Consider the following 15441-nt stretch of genomic DNA (forward strand, 5'->3'; position numbering starts at 1 on the left):
CATAATCATGCACAATTACAGAGACTCAAGCTTTGATCAATTCCATACTCAACATTCATGCCATGCCATAACCAAATGTATCACATGCATCACATGCTGGGTGCAGTTTTCTTACCTTTGGTCCAAGCACAGGTTACCAATAAACGACCCTCAAGGACGGTCCTTTTTCCAAGCCTATAGCAACAACCTAGTCACAAACATAATATAGAATCCCATAAAAAAAATGAGTAAATAAATACTTCCAGACTGAGTTCTATCCTTCGGGATGTCGAATCCTACCAAACCGGGTAGTAGGATCGATCCCGAACTCTTAGAGTTAAGTTCCTATGACTAAAAACCAAACTTGGGCAAAACTGAACAGGCGAGCCGCGACTTGACCCAGGGGGTAGCAGCGTGCCTCCCCAATAGAGTCCTCTGCCTGGGCTTTAGGGTGCAGGCCACGACTTGGCCCTCTAGGGTCGCCCCCCCCCCCCCCCCCCCCCGCCCCCCCGACCCCCACCCCCAAGGAAGAGCCCTCCTAGTTCTGGGTTCACCCAGGTCGCGACTTGCTAGAACAAAGTCGCCACCCAACCCCGAACTTAGGTATTTCCTACGTTTTCTCCCGTTTAAAATCCCCCAAAAGTATATCCAAACATATCGAAATCTCAAAAACAAAGTTTCCAAACATCCTAGTTTCCCAAAACCATCAAAACTCAAGTCTCAATCAAATAAAAAAACTCATCAAAACGTAAAATCCGATCAAAGCTTAAAAGCTCAAAAACTCAAAACTTAAAACTTAGATTACCTTTGATTGAGTCGTTTCCCAGTTAAATCCTCTGGCTAATAAGCTTCTAATCTTCCCTAGAATCACTATGCCTCAATTCTTGCTTGAATCCGAGTCCTAAAACACGAATTTCCTTCAAAAATGCGAACGGTGTCATAAAGGGAACTGGAGAGAAAGAGAGAGAGAGAGAGAGAGAGAGAGAGAGAGAACATTCTTTTTATTTCTGACATGTTACTTCATGCTTTAGTAACCTTAAGAAAATCCTAATGCTTGGGGTCCCAAAAAACGCCCCACGAGGTAAAATAGTCAAAATTCCCAAAATTCTCTCCTGATCTCACTAACTCTCAACAAATAATCTTTCTCACTACCCAATATCCTGGTAATGTGCTAAATATCCAATATACCCCTCGACTCACTCCGAGTCAAGTATGGGTCCCGTTGTGACTTTCCCACTAGCTTGCTCCCTAGGATCGTCTCGTGCCGAGTGACCCAAACATATTCACATAGTAATGTATTACCACACACATACCACATATATGCCAAATATACCCATAACGGGCCAAATTACAACAATTACCCAATTAAACAGAAATGGCCCCACATGCATATTTAATACACCAAACACATGCATATCAAGTAATATTATAATATAACTCACACCATCACATAATGATGCACATATATATAATATAATCACATAATTCCATAATTTGCCATCCTGGCCCCCTAATCAAGGCCCTAAGCCTTATTAGGAAACTTGGGATGTTACAACTATCCTCTCCTTATAGAAATTTCATCCTCAAAATTTTATCTGATCAGCCCAGAATATCAATCCTGAATATCTGATTCCAGTTTTCGTGTCGCTCCCTCGACCTTACTGTTTATGTATAATACCTTAACTAAAGGTATAGCTTTGTTCTTCTGAACTCTGTTCTTTCTATCTTATATATGACCTGGCTATTCTTCACAGAATAACTTAACCTCTAATTCCAGTTCCTCATAACTCAACACATGTTTCCTCAACATGGAAATATGAAGTACATTGTATGTGGCAGACAGTGCCAAAGATATGGCCAACTTATAGGCCACCTGACTTATCCCCTCAAGGATCTGAAACAGTCACACAAATCTAGGGCTCAACCTACCCTTATCTCCTCACCCCTTTCCATGGTGATACTCTAAGGAAGATACAATCTTCCACTTGGAACTCCATGTTCCTGCATTTCAGTTCAACATAACTTTTCCATTTTACTCCGAGAAGCGAGCATCCGACGTTTAATCTTCTCAATAGCCTCAATGATCTCCTGAACTTCCATAGGATCAAAATATAACATCTCACCCATCTCATCCCAATGGATGGGAGATACACATTTCCTAACACACAACATCTCATAAGGTGCCCTTCCAATAACTGGATAACTCCCTCTGATTCACCATCAATCTGAGGATAATAAGTTGTACTAAACTCCAACCTTATATTCATCGCCTTCTGCAATCTTCCCCAAGACTCGGAAGTAAAAGCAGGGTCCTCATCTAATAAGATAGACCTAAAAATTTGAAGAAGACATAGTATCTTTCTTTCACAAAGAGATCTATATACTGATCAACTATATTACTCTTCCATACTGATAAAAATGAGCTAACTTTATATACTTGTCCATAATGACCCGAACCGAATAATGCCGACCCACTATCCTGGGTAGCCCCACCGCAAAATCCATCGTGATGTCCTTCCACTATGGAATACACAAAGGCTGTACATGCTTTACAGGTTTGTGACACTCTGTCCTGACCTGTTAACAAGTTAGGAACTTTTCCACGTATTCAGTTACGTCCCTCTCCATCCCAGGCCACCAATATAAAACTTTCACATCCTGGTACATCTTCATGGTGCCTAGATGAAGAGAATAAGGGGTGATATGAGATTCATCTAGAACCTCCCATTTAATCTCAGTGCCCATTGGATTCCAAGTTCGATCCCTATATCTCAATAAACTCATACCTGGCACTGCATAATCCTTAGCTAATCCAGCTAAGACATTCCCCTCAATTCTTCTCATTTGTGGTTCTCTCAACCGTTTTCCTTTAATCCTCTCTACAAGAGTAAACTCAAACATAATGTTGACCAACTGGCCCACCAGTAACTCTATTCTAGTTCTGGCCATACCCCTCAACTAACCTAATGCATAGGCACGTATCTTTTTTTGTCCAGTAGGTAACAATCCTCGAGAATTCTTTCACAAAACCCATGTAAAATCCTGCTCATCCAAGGAAACTCCTGACCTCTGAGGCGTTCCCTGGCCTTGGCCAATCTCTGACTGAGAGTATACCACAATATCATCAATCAAGACGATCACAAATCCAATTCAGATTATCTTTGAATACTCTATTAATCTAATCCATCAAAACAACTCGGCATTAATCAAATCCACCAAACATAAATCAGCACTCCTAGTGCCCATATCTGATATAAAAGGAAATCTTCTGCTTATCCTTCCTTCTAATCTTTAGCTGGTAATAACCAGATCAAAGATCCACCTTGGAGATTACCATTTTACTTAAACACTAAACCGTTGGTTCCTATAGCTCTACTGAAGCCATTCAATACAGTGTCCTAGACTTGGTTCCGTCCATAGCACCAACATAATCACCATTCTATCTCTTTGTGTAAAGGTAACCTTGGCAAATCCTCTGGAACATATCTAGAAACTCATAGACTAATCTAGTCTCTCCTGGTCCCACTAGCACGACTTGAGTGGTATCCACCACACTAACTAAGAGTCCTATGCATCCTCCTACAATAGGACTCTAGCTCTAAGTACAGATGTCATAAGTATACGGGGCCCATGCATAGTTCCAACAAATACAAGGGTTTCTCACCCTCAAGCCCAAAAGTTACCATCATTTCCTTGCAATCTATCATTGCCCCAAACTCGGGTAACTAATCCATATCTAGGATCATATCGAAGTCAGTCATAACCAACACTATCAAGTCAAACGATGAGTTATTTCCACAATAATCTAACTCATCTCTTAAAATTACCAATAGAGTACCACTTTCTCATCACAACATACTATAAAGTCTAGACCTCTCTAGATTCAAAAAAGCAAAGAAAAATATGGCACCAAACCAATTAACATAATACAAAAATCATAATTAAAAAGCTGACCTGCCACCATTGAGGAACCAACCTCAATCTCAGTCTCTAACTCTTACTGCGTCAGAGCGAACACTCGAGCTAGAGTCGAGTTGTCCGCCCCCTTTGGCTCATCCTTCCTTCACCTTGGGCAGTCCCTCTTATGGTGCCCAAACATCCCATATACAAAACATGCTCTTGCTCAACATTTTCCCAAATGGTGCCTCTTACACTGAGTGCATGTCGGGTAGGGTTTCCAATCCTTGTTCTTGCCCGATCCAATAAATAGAGATATCACTACTTGAGCGCTACGCTCTGCGACACTTTCCTTCCCAATCTCATTTCCTATGCTCTCAACAACAAGAGCCCTCCCCACCACCTGAGTGTAAGTACATATTTCATATACTGGGGATACTCTAACGCCTTGATCTATCTTGGAATTCAATCTCTGGATAAATCTTTCCTTCTGAGCTACATTCATGGGTACCATATCAAAAGAAAACTTGGCAAAACCATCGAATTTGTTAACATACTCTGTTATTGTTGCATTTCCTTGAACCAGGTTCATAAACTCATTTGTCTTAGCAGTCTTGACTGCATCATAGTAATATATTTCATTAAACAGCTGCCTAAATTATTTCGAGCTCATCGCAGCTGTATCTCGTGTCTGGGATACCACTTCCCACCATGTACAGGCATCATCCCACAATACATATGTAGCACAGATCACCCTATCGTGACCTACCACCCCATACTGTCGAGGATGGAACTGATCATACCCATTCATTGCTCAGCTCTGAATGGATCTAGGCCTCCCTCAAAAACTGGAGGGTAATATTCCTGAAATCTTCCACAAAGAAATTCCCAATTGTTCTCAACCCTAGGCTGAGCCAATACTGGTGTCACTCCTGGCATAGCAAAGGAAGAGGTGTTCCCTGACAGAACTTGCTACTGTTTTAAACACCTGAGCTCTTCCTCTTGCCTATGTAATCTTAATTGCATATCTGTAAACACCTGCTGCAAATTCTAAGGGGCAGGTGAAGAGCTCAGGGCTTGGCTATAATTCCCAGCCTCGGTATAACCACCACCGGATCCCATTAACTACCTTGGGTACATAACCTCTGATTAGTCTGCAGTCAATAACTTGATCCATTAAGCATGAAAAACACATTGAAAAGTCCTCCCCCACGGAAAAAATTACACAACACCACACTCATAAACCACTGTAGTGCTAAAAAAAATATGCCCACAACATTCATACATCAATTCATAACCCATGCTCTTCCAAAATACATACCATGCTCTCAACTCCAACATGCAAATAACACGTTCATATATTCACTGAGCAGGTAATCACATCATCATATTAATAATCAAGGGCTAGGCCCTAACAGAAACTCATGCTCCCTAATAAGGTATGCTGGTAAAGCACTTACATTCTATCTAAGTAGTTAAGCAAATAACCACACAAACAGTTACCATACCTTGAGTAAAGCTTGTCTTTAGTGACGAGTGTACATACCCAGCTTGTCTACAGAAACCCTTAACCTTGACTCGCTTTGATACCAAGTTTGTAACACCCTACTACCCAAGGACCATTACACTGTGCATTTTAAACAGTGCTAAAGTCGCTAAACGAGTCATTTGGCCATAATCGTGTAACTAAATGTGATTAATGTTTTAGGGTTAAAAATTTTGGTCAAAGATACAATGTTTCACTAAAATGTTTACTGTATACATTAGGATCCCAAAATAGATTTAAAAGGTTAATTACAATAAAGGATTTACAACCAGCCGACCTAAGCGGCAAAATAGGGTTTTACCCTAGTTCCTCTTTAAACCCTCGACCGTGGTGGTCGAGTAGTCGCATATGTACACATCGTCACCTAAGCTCTCCATCTCAAGGATGGTCCAGATTTCTTTTACCTTTACCTGCACCATATAGCACCCGTGAGCTGAGGCTCAACAAGAAAACTCAAGCATATGCTCATAAGCAGATAATAACATGTCGCCAAATCATAATAAGCATGCCTAGTGGTATTAACCATATTCATGCATGCAGACAAGTACAAATAAATGATTATGTGGCCCTACACCCTGAATAGATGACTAATAAGTCTCTCTGGGGTCTGGCGCCCTGAATAGATGACTAATAAGTCTCTCTGGGGTCCTGCACCCTGAATAGATGACCAATAAGTCTCTCTGGGGTCCAACGCCTTGAATAGATGACTAATAAGTATCTCTGGGGTCCTGTGCCCTGAATAGATTACTAATAAGTCTCTCTGGGGTCCGGCGCTCTTAATAGATGACTAATAAGTCTCTCTGGGGTCCTGTGTCCTGAATAGATGACTAATAAACCTCTCTGGGGTCCGACACTCTGAATAGATGACTAATAAGTCTCTATAGGGTCCTGCGCTCTAAATAGATGACTAATAATTCTCTTTGGGGTCTGACGCCCTAAGCCATGTGCCATTTTAGTCACCTGAGCCTTTTATAACTAGCTTTGAGTAACTAGCCTTAGACTAGCCAAACGCTTTATAAGTATTTAATGCTCTTGTTGATTAGATTTAATCATTTCGGCCTGCATTCAATACGCTAATGCCGCTCTTGACTCATAAGTCAATTCCATACGACCAACGCTCAATACTATTGTCGATCATGATTGATAAGTCAGAGCTTCATGACCCGTACTAAACACCATTTTCATTTCTTAACTAACAATTCAGTGCTTTCTCAATGAGTTAATGCAAACAGGCATATATCATATGTCAAATATCAAGATATAAGGCATTCAGCATGCTTAATCAATAATGACAAGCATAATCATAATCAGGCACAATTACAAAGACTCAATCTCTGATCAATTCCATACTTAACATTCATGCCAAGCCATAACCACATGTATCACATGCATCACATACTGGGTGCAGTTTTCTTACCTTTGGTCCAAGCATAGGTTACGAATAAACGATCCTAAAGCACGATCCCATTTCCAAGCCCCTAGCAACAACCTAGTCACAACCATAACATAGAATCCCATAAAAAACAAGTAAATAAATACTTTCGGAGCGAGTTCTAGCCCATGGGATGTCGAATCCTACCAAATTGGGTAGTAGGATCGATCATGAACCCTTAGAGTTAAGTTCCCATGACTAAAAACCAAAATTGGGCAAAACTGCATAGGTGGGCCGCAACATGATCCTGGGGGTCGCGTCGTGTCTCCATAACAGAGAGCCCTCTGCCCGGGCTTCATGGTGCGGGCCGCGACTTGGCCCTCTAGAGTCGCAGCGCCCCTCCCCCCCCCCCAAGGCAGAGCCCGCATGGTTCTTGGTTCACCCCGGTCGCGACTTGCTAGAACAAGGTCACGACCCAACCTCGAACTCAGCCATTTCCTACATTTTCTCCTATTTAAAATTCTCCAAAAACCTATCAAAATCCCTAAAACAAAGTTCCCAAACATCCTAATTTCCCAAAACCATCAAAACCCAAGTCTTAATCAAATCAAAAACTCATCAAAACGTAAAATCTTATCAAAGCTTAAAAACTCAAAACTTAAAACTTGTATTACCTCTAATTGAGTTGTTTCCCAATTAAATCCTCCAGCTAATAAGCTTATAATCTTCCCTAGAATCGCTATGGCTCGATCCTTTCTTGAATCTGAGTCCTAAAACTCGAGTTTCCTTCGAAAATGCGAACGGTGTCAAAAAGGGAACGAGAGAGATAGAGAGAGAGAACGTATGGAATATTCTTTTTATTTCTGATAGGTTACTTTGAGCATAAGTAACCTCAAGCATATCCTAATGCTCGGGGTCCCAAAAGCGCCCCTGGGTAAAATAGTTAAAATTCCTAGAATTCCCTTCTGATTTCACTAACTCCCAATATATTATTGAATAATCATTCCCATTACCTAATATCCCGCTAATGTGCTAAATACCCAATATACCCCTCGACTCACTCCGAGTCAAGTATGGGTCTCGTTGTGACTTTCCCACTAGCTTGCTCCCTATGATCGTCTCGTGTCGAGTAACCCAAACATATTCACATAGTAATGTAGTACCACACACATACAACATATATGCCAAATATACCCACAATGGGCCAAATTACAACAATTACCCAATTAAATAGAAATGGCCCCACGTGCATATTTAATACACCAAAACATGCATATCAAGTAATATTATAATATAACTCACATAATCAAATAATGATGCACATATATATAATATAATCACATAATTCCATAATTTGTCATCCTGGCCCCCTAATCAAGGCCCTAAGCCTTAATAGGCAATTTGGGACGTTATTCCTAGATGCTAATCAAGAATCTTATTCCAAGTATGAATGAAAATATCGATCATCAAAGAACTATACTCATAATATGAATGCAAATCTTGAAAATAATGTATTAAGTGATTAAATGATTATATGATGAACTTAGAATCATTTAATCATCAATACTAACAACATAAACATAATAGAATGACAAAATACAAGATTAGGGATAGGGAGATACAACATTTTGTATTGAGAAACTTGAATCTTCAAACTTGGGGGACATCCAAGCCTTCCCTTTTTTTCTTGAAGCTTCTTCAAAAGTAGAATGAGATTTGGGATTTGAACAAATGTCTCCAAATGCCTCCAAATTTTTTGGGAAGGTTTGAATACCTCATTGTATCACTTTAGACCCATAAAAGTCACTTTTAGATGCCTACTACACAATCTCATATTTTTACTTCAACTTAAGTGAAAATCGTTAACTATTTTGCTCCTCATTGTGTAACCAGCTTAACCATTATATTTAACCAATCTCAACATTCCCCTACTTGGTTAAATATAATCCTCTCTTCTTAGCTCATACAACATTGGTGCATAAAATAAAGTATCTTTCAATTTGAACTTTACCTTAGTGAAAATATTACAAAGCCTTATCGAAGTCATTGGTATCTTAAAGATTGAACCAAGTACTCCTTAGTGATAAGATCGGTAGCACCTCACACACCTCCACTTGACCATTCATCTTCCCAGTTATCTCGCTTAGCACTTATATGGCCATGTGCTCATCCATTTCATGACCTTTTCGGGGAGAAACTCCAACTCTCATGAGAAGCGACACAACCTCTAAGTTCACATAGGTGAAGTTCTTACAAAAACTTTGCTACCTATAGAGATGCTTGTTGCCGAAAAATGAAATTCATTAAAATCCACCCTCACTCGGCAGAAACCAACACTAACCATCCTTGGATGGAACTCATGATTATGTTAGTGTTGAAACTATTCACTCAATGACTTGTTATTACCCATTGAACTCTTTCCCTTGATGTATACAAGTTTGGAGTTGGGTTGCCATCATTGATGAATATATTATTCTAGGAGTTTCAGCCCCATCGCAAGAGGTTTTGTAAATGGATCATCCAAGTTATCACTCATCTTAACATATGAGATCGATATGATTCCATCTTTGAATCAATTGTCTCACATACTCATGTCTTAGACTTATATGTCTAGACTTTCCGTTATATATATGCCATTATAGGCTCTAGCTAATGTGGCTTGACTATCGCAATGTATCGAGATTGGTGATACCTCATCCGTAGAAATTGGGATATCCAACATGAGATCCCTAAGCTACTCAACCTCTTTGTCGGTTGCTGCTAGAGCTATAAACTCGGCCTCCATGGTTGAGTGTGAAATACATGTTTGTATCTTGGAACCCCATGAAACTGCTCCTCCTCTGAGCAAAAACATCCAACCGGTTGTGGAGAGATTATCTCTCATACTTGATATACAACTTGCGTCAAAATATCCTTCAGCTATCTCCGGGAACTTTGAATATTGGAGGCATAACTTCTTGGTCCTCTCAAGGTACCCTAGAGCTCTCTCAATTGACTTCCAATGTTCCATACTTGGATTGCTAGTAAACCTACTTAGTTTACTAACCGCATATGCGATAGTCTCTCTTATACAATGAGCGGCGTACATTAGACTCCCTAATGCACTTGCATACTCTAGTTGAGCCATCGCTCTACCATTGTTATTTTCAAGCTTTATGCTTGAATCAAATGGTGTATTTGCCTCTTTGATTTTTAGATGACTAAACTTGTTAAGCACTTTCTCAACATAGTGAGCTTGACTTAAGGCATAACCCCCACTATTTCTTCTCACTTTTATACCCAAGATGGTATCAACCTCTCCAAATTCCTTCATCTTGGAAATGGAAGATAAAAACCTATTCATTTCTATTATGCCTTTTATCTCATTACTAAAAAAAACATATCATCAACATATAGACACACCAATATTACATAGCCATCACAAGTCTTAGAGTATGAGTACTTGTCCACATTATTGTGTCTAAACCTATCACAAATTATGGCTTTATCAAACTTCTCATGCCATTTTTTTAGTGCTTGTTTTAAACCATACAATGATTTAACAAGCGTACACACTTTATGTTCATCTCCTCTTAAAACAAAACCCTCCAATTGTTCCATATAGATCTCCTCATCAAGATATCCATTTAGAAAATGTCGTTTTGACATCCATTTGATGAACATAAATGTTATATATTGATGATAAGGCAAATAAAAATCTTATTGTGGTTGTCCTAGCAACTGGTTCATACGTGTCAAAATAATCGAATCCTTCATTTTGTTTAAACTCTTTGACTACTAATCTAGCCTTGAAGGTTTGTAATGTGTCATCGGTGTGATATTTCCTCCGAAATATCCCCTTGCACCAATTGGTTTTGAACCTTATGCAAGGCCTACCAATTCACATGTGTGGTTTGACATAATTGAATCTATCTCATCATTTATTGCCTCCTTCCAAAAAGCGGAGTCTCTCGAAGACATTTCTTCTTGGAATGTTTTGGGATCATCCTCAACTTGAAGAATCATAGAAAATTTCCATGTGACTTCTTCAAGGATCCCCTCTCCTACGTAGAATATTTCTGCTTGAGAACATTTCTCAATTGATCCCAACTCTTAAATTCTTTGGCTTCTCTAAGGCAATATTGGTTGCTCATCTACCCTTGGATCTTTCTCTTCACGAGATTCTCCAACACTTGTGGGTTCTTGAGAGTTGCTACCATAATGTAACATATTCTCAAAGAACTCCACTTTTCTTTATTAAATTATCACATTAGACTCCAAGTCTAATATCTTATAGGCCCTGCTATTTGAGGCATAGCCTAAAAATGTACACTAAACGACCCTTGGACCCACCTTAGTCCTTTTAGGCTTAGTGCTCTTACAATAAGCAAAATACCTCCACACTTTAAGATAGCCTAGATTAAGCTTCTTTCCTCCCCATAACTCATATGGAGACACATTGTTCTTTTTCATAGGAATTCGATTAAATATATGACAGCAGCAAGCAAAGCTTCACCCCACAAATTATAACACAATTTAGCATATAAAAGCATAGAGTTAATCATCTCAAAATAAGTCCTATTCTTTCTTTCAGCTATCCCATTTTGTTGTGGAGTGCATAGTGTAGTGCATTCATGTATTAGGGATGTTCATCAAACCGCCCACACCACCCACACCGTACCACAATTTTTGGTTTGAAACCTTTCGCGTTGCAGTTTGTATTTTTGTCAAACTGCGCGATGCGGTGCGATTTGTAGTTTTGAATTTTATAAATGTGGTTCAAACTGCACCACACCATTATATATATATATTAATTTTTTATATTTTCTTTTTCAATTTTACTACATTTAAACTTAAATACATATATGTATTTTTATATTATAATATACACAATATCTAAAAAAAATTATTATGTTTCATAGGATGCTAACACACATTCTACTTCAACATAAATATATTCCTCCTTAATAAAATCCCTTTACTTCTATATCACATTTTTTTTCTTTGTTATTAGTTTGTTGTATTTTTATTATTTTGCTAAAAGTTTATTAGTTTGTTGTATATTTATTATTTTCTTAAACACTCTTTAGTTATGAGCTTTATTATTAATATTTATTCATTATAATATTTAATTGTTAAATTATTTGGCGATAGGTATAAACTGTCCACACCACACCACATTTTTGCAGTGCGGTTTAAGTGGTTTGAGATCTGTGGTACGGTTTGGAAAATTGCTCAAACCGCATGTGCGGTGTGGTCCGAAAAATTAGCAAAATACCTCGAATTTTAATTGTCTCTGCCCAAAGGGCATAAAATAAAGTTAATTACAAAAAAAAAAGAGAAAAAATAAGGGACGCAACCCTTGTAGAAACATGGTTCATTCTTGACCAGGAGGAGCAGAGTCAGCTTCTTCTCCTTTCTCCTCTTCACCTCCACCATCCAGGGTGGTGACAGTTACCTCCTCCTTGGCCAACCGAGCCTTTCACTTGGAATGAAGTGCCACCTTAGGGTCGGTCAAATTAATCTTAGAGAATTTATAAGACATTCTTATCTTTATTGTTTAAAACTTAATTTAACTCATTATTTTCTCTTTTAAACATTAAAGTACCGCTTAGTTTGGTCAAGTTATGATTATCCACTGCAAAAGCTTAATCATAACTTTGTGAGTGTAACCCATTATTTCGGAGTTCATGACTTAACTTAGGACATGCCGCCTTAGGGTCGGTCAAACATAAAATACACCATTAGTTCCTATCTTTGTAAGAAATATAACCTTGCTATTGACATGTCTAGACACCTTACTTAGGGGAATGGAAACAAAGCCGTCACGAGGCGCTATTCATATCTCACGGTGTTATATTAATAATGGAGACCATGGGTTATGTTGAGTTATCAACCCTCTCCCACTCACTATTTTGAAATAAGTGTTTTTATCCTAATTAATTCTAAATTAATTATAGATTCTTTAAACTTTATGAACATAATTAAAATTTGAAAGAAAGCGAGTTCTAGGTCCATATCCAATTTTAAATTACCAATTATGTTCATCTAAACTTTACTAAAAAAAAACAATTTTAAAATAAAGTTGGTTTAAAGAAGATAAGTCTTAAAGACTTAAAAAATTGGTGTGATATTTTTACCAAGTTTTCAAAGAATAAAACTAAGTAATTTATATGCAATTGGTTTCGCAAAACAAATCATATAAACATATAGGACAATCCTAATAATCATGTTTCTACCAATGAGATGCATGATAATAACTGTGTGAGTTTTTTTATGTATGGCACAAAATACATGAACATATTATCAATCACATGAAAACAATTATTTAAATAAATAAACAATAAATGTTGAACCATGTGCTTTTGGGTATTTCTAATTTTACAATCTCTTTATAAAATCAAAATAAAATAAAAACCGCCTTGATCTCCATCGGGCTTCTTCACTTTACTTTCGGTAGGATATGTGTCGTTAGTCCAGAATAATAATAAGAAAACAATTTTCTTATTATCTTGATTAATTAAAAGAAAACTTTTAAATAATCATAATTTTATTTTCCACTAATTAAAACAACTTTTAATTAAAAAACAGAAATAAATTTAATTAAAATCTGTTCTTTTAAAAATAAAATTTTAAATAAGATATTAAAAAAAAGTTTGTTAGGATAACAAAAATATCTCATTATTTAAATATCAAATTTCTAACAGTAAGACGGGGACATGTGGCACTGAAATGTGCTGTCGGGGCCCACTGTACGGATCCGTACGGACGTCCGTACGGCATCCCTGGCAGCGGCTTGGAGGATGGCCTCGGAGGAACGGTGGCTAAATTCTGAATCCCGGGCTCCGTTTTGACTTTGTGTGATAAAAATTACAATTTTATGATTTCAAAACCAAATAAAATTACATAAATCCTATGCCCCTTAATGACTTACACAATGATCTAATCATGAACAAATCCTAACCCAAAAACACCATACAATTAACGATTCAACATTCCCATGCATTCAATCATATTAAGCCATCCATTCATTCATCATAAATAAATAAATGCATAAAACTAAACTCACACAGATTCAATATATATATATGTGAAGATGTCTCTAATACCAATTGTTGGTATTTATAGATCAAATCAGAGATTATACACAGCAGAACAACAATCAAAATTATTAATTTAATAAAAAAATTACCTCAAGTCCTTCCTTGTTGATATCTTTTTGTACGGCAAAATCCTTGAGATTTCACACCAAGATCTTCCAAAATGTTCTCAACACACAAAGAACGAGTGTGGGCTCGTTATACAAAACAATAGGCAGAATTTATTTATTAGATGTTCTCAACATAAGAGATCTGATAAAGTTTGGACCTAAATTTTGTGAAGAACAGTGACCTATGCTTGTAGCACTGTTCTATTTTTCTCAGGAAGATTTCACGATATATTTTCTATTTCTGAAAAGTCTATCTCTGAAAAAATGATCTCCTTTATTTAATATATCCAATATATATTAAAATAAATCATATTAATTATTTTAAACAATTTAAAAATAACTAATCAGTTATTAGATTTTTGTTTGAATAATAATATTTTAATCATATTAAAATATCTCATTATTTATTTAATATTTAAATAACTAAAATTGTTGAACCAAGATTCTCCTGGAATATTCTTGTGTGTGTAGCACAGTGTCTGTGCGTTGTGCTACACGCCCAACCCATGCCGGGGAGGGCATGTGATTTTCCCAATTTTCATCATTATTTAAATAATAAAAATCCCAAAAATAAATTAATTCAAAATTAATTATATTTTTGTTAAATCAAATAATTAATTAATTACACATAATTATATAATAATTATGTTTAGTGCATAGAAACATATTTTACTTATCAAATAATTCATTTTGCCCATTTTTTTTTTTATCTTTGTCAGTGTTTGTTTGAGCCATTTCGGGGACTATGAACCTATAACATTAAGCTCCAATAAATTAAAAAATAATAATTAAACTCTTTAATCATAATAGTTAATTTATTAATTATGATATTTCTCCACTATAAATTCAGAATTGAACTCTTTATGTTATAGATATACTTTTACAGAAATCTTATTTTAAGTTTTCCATTGATATAACCATCTTACAATAGTTCAACCCTCCAATTAATTAGTTCATAAATTAGAATGGAATAATTATCATTTTACCTTTCTAATTTACTTCTTATTCCTTAAGTACCATTAATTCTCTAGTGAATAATTAATCTATAATCAAATTATAGATTTGAGCTCAAAATCATTCAGTTCCAAAATTAACCCTTAAGGGAACCAATATACGATCCATTAGGAAAGATTAGATTCCGTATTGTTGACACATGTTCCCACCCATCCATGATATTAAATCTCCAAAACAAAAGTCATTAGCCTCAATCTATGAAGAGACATTAACGAATGAATCAAAAGATTTAATAAACATAAACAGGAGTTCATGAACACTCAGGATTTAGGTTAATCTATAAATGATCATCAGTTATGATATGAATTACAAATCTTTATTATTAAATAGTTTTTGGATAAATACTTTTATTCATATCGGCCCTTGTCATATATAATCATATTATATAAAGCACCTTTACCTAGATGTCTTACCACATCAATAATCTGAATCTAGATTATTTGT

Source organism: Humulus lupulus, chromosome 4 (assembly GCF_963169125.1).
Source record: "Humulus lupulus chromosome 4, drHumLupu1.1, whole genome shotgun sequence".
Classification (NCBI taxonomy): Eukaryota; Viridiplantae; Streptophyta; class Magnoliopsida; order Rosales; family Cannabaceae; genus Humulus; species Humulus lupulus.